Source organism: Nannobrachium achirus, assembly GCF_963921795.1.
Source record: "Nannobrachium achirus genome assembly, chromosome: 1".
Taxonomy (NCBI): Eukaryota; Metazoa; Chordata; class Actinopteri; order Myctophiformes; family Myctophidae; genus Nannobrachium; species Nannobrachium achirus.
In genome coordinates this window covers 50,243,148-50,250,815 of record NC_137810.1, presented here as the reverse complement: position 1 = coordinate 50,250,815, position 7,668 = coordinate 50,243,148, and positions in this window count along the sequence as shown.

Sequence of the window (7,668 nt, the reverse complement as noted above, 5' to 3'; positions counted from 1 at the left end):
CAGGGTCTACATGGGGGAATTGGCATGACTGAATCAGTGGTTTCAACAAAAACATTAATGCTTTTAGTTTTAATGATAATTATACCGAGAACTACTGCTCTACAGTCAGAATGCGATGAACTCTTATTTGAGAAAGGAATCCGCTCAAAAGAAAACATCAGCTACATTAAATCCAAATGCAAAGAAATAAAAAGGAAATGTGTTGATGATGGGAACAAACATTCATCCCAGCAACTGGTTGTAAGACCAAAGCAAACAACTTCGACCATTAGAGCTCATGTCAATATTCAGTGTAGGTTACACAGTACCGAATGAAGGTACCAAGGTGATTTGTAAGGTGATTCATAGGCAAAATGACATCACAGCTCTATTGGTTCAACAAAACTATCGCTATTTTACTTTGCAATATGACGTTTTTAATCAGAGCATTTGAGAGGATGGGGAAAAAAAGACTGATTGCAATGTATAATGACTGTTAACACGTTTTAGAGCAACACACAAGAGGGCACCCGTCTGCAGTTTGCGTCCAGCTCAAGGCTATCAAAGAGCATAACATCTTCTACAAGAAGATTTCTACTGCATACTGTATATGGACAAAGCATTTGTCTGGACAGTAATCAAACCAGAGGATGTTAAAGGTGTTCCTCAGTGGAGATTGGATTGTTCCAAAGAGAAAAGAGATTTATACTGCTGAGAGTAGATATGAGAAAGTCTCTGATGCAATTTTAAACAATCAACTCATAATACCAGGATTTTGGATTATCCTGTGGACCTGGAAGCACTCACACCAAACCACCTTATGTTGAATTATATTTGTACATCAAATGCAGATCATGTGCAATAAATGGCAGAACTCTCGGAAACAATGGACAGAAGAATGCATAAACAATGAAGGGTGAAAAATGAAGAATGTTTGGTGACATTGTTGTGCAAACAGTTTGACTTGGTTCGGAAGACCAATAATAAAGACATGTCTGCTACCTCCTCCTAGACCTAGTTTCAGTGAGGACTGATGTTAAAAACCAGATCCTAACAAGCCTTGTACCGGAACCTAATTAAAGGAGAAAAAAGATTTAAGATTGACTAAAGATTAAATGCCAACACGTGGTACATAGCTTTTTCTTTGCAAATGTAAAAAAAAAAGAAAAGAAAAAAAAGTTTAAATATAGCTTCAATTTATGTTTTATTGAGCGGTGCATAACGCTCCTATGTCTGATTTGTAACTATTTTGTTATACTTAAGACAACTAGGTGCCATGAGTAGTAGCCATATTTGCTGTTGGCATATCATTGTTTTGGTTATTCTGGAATTATTTTTGAACAATTGAGGTGGGCATTAGATGCACAGGTTATATATAGAGGGGCATACAGTAGGTGATAGTAATGAGATGGGTACAGGTAAAGGGTGAGCAAACAGCTAGCACCAGACAAGCAACAGAGAGACATGCATTGGAATAACAGGTATGTTCATTTATCTGTACTGCTTCAATAAACGAATTCTCCAGTCTGCAAATACAGACTGGAGAATTGTCTGTTGTTTTGGGTCCGCATTGGAAAATGGACATGGGAAAGTTGGAAATGTCATTACAGCCTCTTTCCAATTAGCTACTGAAATCCTCTCTAATCCTCAGAATAGGATTGGCTGCCCGGCAGTCTTCTCCTGGACGTAGGCTGTGAAGTGCCTGAGGAACTTAGGGTATTCTCTCTTGGCCAGTGCCCTGCAGATAGTGGCAGGAACCCAGCCTCCTGGATGCACATTGGCAACATAGGTCATTTTACACTGCAAATTATCTCTACTTACAGCGTTGTCTCCCTCTGGTGGACTGACCACGGTCTGACAGATCATAGCGACATTGATTCTGGCACGGACACACTTGGAGGTCGGCGGGGCCTTGTCATGGTCCACAGAGAAATTGCAGACTAGCCACGTGTCTGGGCCATTTTCATTGCAGGCCAGGACTTTTCTCATGGCAGACAGGAATACAATATCCCTCTGAGCGGCAGGCCAAACCCTCTTATGTATTTGATGGACAATAACTGCATCGTCCGATAGCGCTTCAATGACATTGAGGTTGTCCATAGTGGTCTCCCAGTCATAACGGTAATCGGTGTTCCAAAAGTAGTGGCAAACCTCGTGGCCAGTGACTCCCTTCACCGAGAGGGTGGCCTTCACTGGGTCCTTTATAATGCCATTCTCCTCCACCTTTCTCCTGTACACCTTCATTTCTCCCTCCTCCAACAGCAGATTCCAGTTGGCATCCCCTCCCACATTCTGCAGGGTGTAGGTCATGTGATTCTGCACCATCTCCTCCACCTCAGTGCTGAATCTGTGGAGATCCTGAGGAGGTGCAGGGCAGGGGGAGGACCGACTATGGCTTTGACACTGCAATGGACAGACACTGGGTGTATGTGTGGTTGAGGACGTGCCATCGGAGGGAACTGGACTGGTTCTCTGGATCCCTGCCTGCTCACTCTGACACGGCTCTGTTTCGTCTTGTCTGTCAGGAGCGGGTTCAGTCTGACACTGTTCCGTTTTGTCTCGTCTGTCAAGAGTGGCTTCGGTCTGTTCTGTTTCGTCTTGTCTGTCAAGAGCGGGTTCAGTCTCACACTGTTCTGTTTCGTCCTGTCTGTCAAGGGCAGATTCAACAGCATCGGCATCAAAAACCCCACCATCCTCACTGATCAGGTCGTTTGTACCTTCCTCCAAAGTAAGGCTTCCAAAGTGAGCTTTTAGCTCATTCAGCTCATTGGATAATATTGTTTTCTCCAATGCTGTTTGTGATCTGATAACTTCGTTGACCATCATGTCAATGCAGTGGGGAAAAGTGGCCATGATGTGAGAGTGCAAGGGATATGGTGAATGCTCTTTCACTCAAGCGTCCACAAATTAAAGACCAACATAAGATGATAACAATAAAGTTGGCACACTTCACTGGTAATATCCTCCACACGTTTTTATCTTTTATGGATTGCCGATCCGATGTACTGATCACATAGATCTTCTGCATAGCTGCCTTATATATTTAGCTGCCTCATACATCTACTATACAGCTACATACATACATCAGTCTTGCCCAAATATGGAGGTCCACATGGGTCTTAAATGGAGGGGTCTGTGTGTCTGAATTGATCTATTCGTGAACTCTCCCAAATTGGTGTGTCATGCTATATGTCTGACTGATGACGCCATAGCATAAAATAGAAGTGTAAAAAGTTTAAAACATTTCAAAATATCCTGCAAGAGCATTTTGAAGTTCTAAAGAAGCTTCTAAGCGAAAATTGTATTTTAGTTATTATAAAGAAAAATAAAGAATACTGAGAAACATATGGGCTAGCTCCAAATATGGAGAGCAGGTCCAAATGTACAGTATAACTAGAAATGCTGTTCCTACGAAACAGTGTGGGCTCGCATGGAACACCATGTATGGGCACAAAGATCTATACCCAACGGGCACTCCAACATATATGGGCATAAAGATCTGCCCAACGGGCACTCCAACATTACTTCTACATTCAATCCCTCAGATCCCCTATATAAAGATTTGGGAGAACATAATCCCCTATATAAAGATTTGGGAGAACATACTACAAAAGATTTCATGTGGGTGTCACACTTGTTGGTGGTGATGTCACCAAGAACGCTGCTCCTCATTGGCTAAAGGTTCTGCCTTTGTACTGTCGGTAATTCTTTGAGGAAAATAAACATGGTCTATAAAGATTTGAGAGAACATACTGGTCTCGCCTTTTAGCGAGCCCACAATAACTAGAGATGTCGCTGCCCTGACGCAGGTCATGGGTGGCATCACAGATAGTGACTCATTCCCCCCGTTCATCAGAGTACTTGGAGGCTTGTCTGGAGCCATGCAAGTACCTGTTATCAGAGTGCTTACAGAGCAGTCTGTGATGTCAGAGAGCAGTCTATGATGTCAGAGAGCAGTCTATGATGTCACTCATGTGACATCAATGTGGTAGTCCATATTTGGGCTGCCATTTGCTGTCACTACAGTGTGGGAGAAAGAAAGGTAACACAGGATGGGTGAGAAAAGGGGAGTGTGATTTTGAATGTGAATAACCCCTGGTGAAATTTATGTTTGGTTTTTGTTTTGACTTAAGTAGTACCAACTCAGTGATGGGTTTGAGTGGATCTTTAGGGTTAATAGTTTTTTCTTTATCTTTTTTTTTTAAATCAAAAGAAGCTGACAGATGGAACATCATTAGTAGGGCAGGGGTTAGGTGGAGGGCTAGGCGCTAGGATAGGCTAGGCCTTGAGAAGGGCCCCTGTTGTAGCACGGGGACATTCCCTTCATGGGTAGGGGGGATAGTGTATCCTACCCGGGGCCGGGTGTGGAAGTCCTGTTTGAGGGGTGTGTATATATGGTGTAGGTATGTGTTGTGTTTTTGAGCGGTGGTCACACCGTCTCCATAACGTGGCCGTGTGTGTATCCGTGTATGTATGTATGCGTGTGTGTCTGTATGTAGCCTTGAAATGTACATGCATGCACGCAAGCACGCACGCACACACCCACAGCCTTGAAATTAATGAACACCGTCCACTGCTCAGTTCACAGTAGTGTGATTTTTTATATGTGTGTGAGTGGACAACTGAAGTGGTTACAGTATGGGAAAATTAAGAGGGATGGATAAGAGAAAGGATGATAATAGTATGAATGTATAATCAGAAATGTCATGTGAGCAGATGTCAGGGGGTTGTTGTCTCCACCAGCCGAAGGCTGAGGGAGAGTATGTTTTCCCCTCCGTCCGTCCGTGCGTCCGTGCGTCCTCGCAGTTTGTGAACAGCTAATCTCAGTCACCGTTGGCCCGATCGCTGCCAAACTGAGCACACACACTCCCTGGATGCCAATCTAGAACCTCTGCCCCACATTTTTCAAATCAGCCTCATGGTGGCGCTATAACAGGCCGATTTGTGTGGCCTGGTTGTTACCAGCTAATCTCCGGCGCCGTTGGCCCGATCGCTGCCAAACTGAGTACACACACTCCCTGGATGCTAATTCAGAACCTCTGCCCCACATTTTTTAAATCAGTCTCATGGTGGCGCTATAACAGGCCGATTTGTATGGCCTGGTGGAGACCTGTGCTCGGAAGAGCACTGCTTCTAGTTTCCTTTGTTTTTGTTTTGGTGTAGTTGGGGAGTGTTTTGTCTGTGTTGGTGGGGTTTTTGTCTATGTAATGATTGGCATACCTCAACCCCACTATCCAATAGATTATGGACCAGAGCTTTATTGATTACTGAGGGAAATCCGTCCTTTGGATTAACTCATACAGTGCCAGGCGACTTTTAGAGCAACTTTCTCACTATGGAGTTCCCTGCCAAGCGACTTTGGGCGACTTTTACTTAGAAAAAAAAAAAAAAAAAAATCTTTTTTTTTTTTTGGACCCAATTAAATCTAGTAAACATGATTTCAATCGCGATTTTGCATGTTCCACCCCCCATACAACCCCATCTTTCAAACATGGCAGCCATTTTTGTTTACATCTGAAGAAAACATTATGGCTGATAAATCATGAATGCCTGAACGGATTTCCAATCTTTTTTTTTTGTTTGAAAGCTGTGAACAGCCTGCACAAACATGGTGCATGATCTGTGCATGGGCGTGCATGATCTGTGCACTATAAATTACATGGGAGTCTATGGAGGCTTCTGGCACTAGTGCCACTCGAGGGGCATTTTAAATTGGCAGTAAGTGAGTTAACACCAATCCACAGTCCTATGTCAGGTTGGGGAATGGAGTAATGGACACAGCTAGATTTCATCCATACTGTATCCTCTCATCAGGTAATACTGTATAAAGAAAGACCTACTGTATTAGGCTGTTGTGTGGTGTTCGTGATCGAGTATAATTTAATAAATGAATCCAACATTGGAGGTGTGTCTGTTGCATAAAAGGTGATCGCCCCATTACTAACCCTATCCCTAACCGCACGCAAAGCCACATAGTCGGAGTAATGGGATGTCGGATTTATGGGTTGTCCCCTGAAGATAGTACACCGCCTGGACAAGAGGACACAAGTATTGTCCCTGCAAGCTCTCAACGTAGGCGGTCGCATCTCTTGCTCTCTCTATCTCTCTCCCTCCCTCGTGTGTCTATCCGCTGCTTTACGGAGAGTTTTTCTCTACACTGACTTCGAAACTACCAAAACTACTAACCATGGATATTGTTACCTGGTCCCTGAATGCTTTCGATTACCTTTTTTCAACAAGGAAATCTGGCTCGGGGGAGCCCACCTGTCCAGACGGAACGTACGCCGCTGGCTACACCCAAGATTATCTGAACAATTTTAAAGTCCTGTGCTTGGCGGTGCTTACCGTGGAAGACATAGAGGATTTGTACTTATTCGGACTGATGATAACAGGTTTTCTGCTGATTGGCATGAGCATTGCCCTGGTTTATCGGAAGATTTGCAAGACGGCAGCAATCCAAGGAGCCAACAGGGCCTGCCATGCTAATTGATCTTGGTAGGTTTTCGAGGGTATAATCTACCATAATTATTCCCTCCCTCACGGCACCCGAATGAAGTAACCGCTCAATTGTGACATTGTGCCGTAATATTTTCCCTCCTACAACATAATGATCAGGTAATGTGATTATACTTGGAGGAAGATTATTATTGGAGCTGTGTGGAACAGAGCTCCGCTATGGGCAGGAATGTGTGTCCAGTCTCACAAGTGAGAATTGTCCCGTTGAGTTTGAACAGGATCTGCGCATGCGCGACACACGCACGCACACGCACGCACACACACACACACACTTAATCGTTTTCAAACTGAAATCGCGATGCGAAATCCCGCGATTAGCGAATCGCAAAGGCCACGGTTTCTCTGCGAAGTACACTTCCCAAGCAATATGGAGACGTTTTAATTTTTGAAATCCATTCATAATTGACTAAGGAATGAACAAATCAAACTGTGGTGACTTTCTTTGCTTCCGAGCATCCACAGGCTGAAAGTGAAAGTGAATTTGGCACAGTGGCCACTGTGCAGGACTCTGCCAGTGCGTGGGAACTAGGGGTGCTGCAGGTGTTCCAGCCCCCCATGGGGAAGTTTTCATTTTTTTATTTAAATAAGAAAAGAACAAATCAAACATAGCAAAAATATGTTGCCTGTTTTTTATTTATTCATTTATATATATATTTGTATTTATATATAGATATTTCCATTATAAAATGGATTAAAAATTATAAAAAATATTAGGCCTATTATTTTTCAAACATAGCAAAAATATGTTGCCTGTTGTTGTCGTTTTTTATTTATTCATTTATATATATATATTTTTTATATACTGTATATATATATATACATATTTCCATTATAAAATGTATTAAAAAATGATAAAAAATATTAGGCCTATTATTTTTTCGCGGGCGCGCTGCTCACACACACACACACACACACACACACACACACACACAGCTCCACTTCGAACCGAGGTTTGATTTTTAATATATATATAAAAATACAGAAAGTGTTAAAATTATGTTTTTATGTGGCCACACCCACCTGTTTATTAAGGATACCTGGTTGTCAGGTGGGTGGTGACCCAGCTGAATTAGCTACTCCCACAGTGTTGTCGAAGGGTAAAAAGGGGAGGGAGTGTTACCAAGTGGGATTGTTGAGAGGCTTAAAAGTCAGTGAAAACCCTTTAAAACGTCA